The sequence below is a fragment of the Oryctolagus cuniculus genome, chromosome 4 (genome assembly GCF_051225735.1).
Source record: "Oryctolagus cuniculus isolate XC-2025 breed Fujian yellow rabbit chromosome 4, ASM5122573v1, whole genome shotgun sequence".
NCBI lineage: Eukaryota > Metazoa > Chordata > Mammalia > Lagomorpha > Leporidae > Oryctolagus > Oryctolagus cuniculus.
This window is the reverse complement of record NC_142870.1, coordinates 55,776,182-55,778,303: the sequence shown is the minus strand read 5'-3', so window position 1 is coordinate 55,778,303 and position 2,122 is coordinate 55,776,182. Positions and strand designations below refer to the sequence as shown.

Genomic DNA, 2,122 nt, shown 5'->3' with positions numbered 1-2,122 from the left:
GAGTTAGACAGTTAGAGAGCGAGACAGAGAGAAAGGTCTTCCTTCCATTGGATCACCCCCAAAATGGCTGCTGCGGCTGGCACTGCACCAATCCGAAGTCAGGAGCCAGGTGCTTCCTCCTGGTCTCCCATGCGGGTGCAGGGGCCCAAACACTTGGGCCATCCTCCACTGCCTTCCTGGGCCACAGCAGAGAGCTGGACTGGAAGAGGAGCAACTGGGACCAGAACCCGGTGCCTATATGGGATGCCGGCACCGCAGGCGGAGGATTAACCAACTGAGCCATGGCGCTGGACCCTTGAGGCTACATTTTTTTTAAAAAAAGGAGTTTTTTTTTATTGTGATAAAAATGCATTGAATGCAGTTAAACATTTAAATCATTTGTAAATGTATAGTTTAGTGGTATTAAATACATTCACATTATTGTATGTGAGGTTATTTTAAGACATTGTCTTTTAATTGGTCACTTTTTTCCTTCAAAATACAAAGGTGATACTCAAAGTCCCTGCATTTTTGGTTGAGTGAGCTTAGTTTTGTTCTAGTGATAACTCTGATAACAACAAGATAATTCTTGTTGCTTCTTGTAGTACTTCTTCAGTAGGTGGTACGAAGTCAGCATTAGCAAATTTGTATGAAAAAAACCATTTTCAAGTATTAAGGATCTTTCATAAGCAACATCAATGGAAAATTCTTTCTTCGAGATTACATTGCTTCCAGTACACTGTTTAATCCACTTGGCCCATCTCTGCCATACTTGTGAAATTCTTCTACTAAATCTGGGCAAACAAAACTGTAGTCCTCCTTTACTGCCATAGCTGTTTCCATGGATTTCTCTGGAGGAATTTCTGCTTCTCAGACGCAGAGAAGTTGCTGAATGAAATATGTGGTAGTTTGCCCTGTGATTGGAATGTGATTACCACAGCTGCCAACCTCATGTCCTACAGTTGTAAGAGTGGCATCATCTTTACTATCTCAAACTATACACTTAAATGTCTGTTTTCCTACTTATTTTGATGCTCTGGACACTGCTAATGCAAGAATGGTCTGCATGGCTATGTGCATGCCTGGAAAAGTGAGGAGCTCAAATGCTATTTCAGTAGTATACTCTGTTCTCTGGAGAATTTAGTGGATATTTAGTTGAAAGAAAGTAATGACCACCAGGTTTTGCTTTACATATTCAAAGATCTCTTGCCCCATAAACCTTTCCATCAACAGTCATCAACTAAACCATGATGTCTTGGCCACTTCATGGTGATGTGACTTTTTCTATTATTTCATCCCTAATGAAGAAGTCTAAGGTAGCAGTAGTTTTCATCCACCCTTTTTTGATCTTAACTGCCCACTTTTGTTAACTTCTTAATAGCAACACATTGTGGTGTAGTGAACTGTGATTCTGTATTTGCAGCATGTTTCAGTTTGTATTCCCAGTGCCAAACCTACAGCCCGAGCTGGTAACTGCTACCATCTTCTTTCCCTTCTTCCTTTGCTTTTGCTGCCTTGTTGGTGCTTGTTTGGTCCTGAGACTCATGGCAGGAGATGGAGACTATGGAACCTGCTGCAGCTGGGCCCCCCCCCCCCAACTCCTTACTTTCAAAACACCTATTTCTAAACAACTGAGATGCTCAATTTGTGCCTATGCTCCAGGCATCCCTAGGTAAGGCCTACTTCTACAGTATCGTGTCTCATTGCTTTAAATGGAGGTTGTAGTGGCAACAGGACAATACTCTGATTCATAGGTTATTATTTGTCTCATTGTTTATTTAGAAACACCTAAAAGTCATGCCTTGTAAACACTAAGGTGTTACTGTTTATGTAGGCAAGAATCTAACATAGATACATTAGAAATAAATTGTGAAAAGAGCCAAATCAAAGCAGTGCTTAGGCTAAGGTCACTTAGGAATATACTTTAAAAGGCATGGTGATGTGGCGATCTTGAATGATGCAACTGAGTGTGGGTCACAAATACAAATGCTTCAGTTGAATATATGGGTAGAAGGTGACACATTTGGAGGAACACAAGGGATATGAGAGGGTTAGGTGCATGTGGGGGACACTTAAACTGTGCAGAGGATACCATGCTAAGTACATTTTAGCCAGTTGGCTTTCAGGGCAATGTTCTCAAACA

The 2,122-nt window shown here is 41.3% G+C and overlaps 1 pseudogene; it reads right to left on the bottom strand.

Annotated features, from left to right (window-relative positions):
• Positions 1–524: 524 nt before the first annotated feature.
• On the bottom strand, positions 525–1,409 carry LOC138849517 (actin-related protein 3 pseudogene; annotated as a pseudogene).
• Positions 1,410–2,122: the final 713 nt, after the last annotated feature.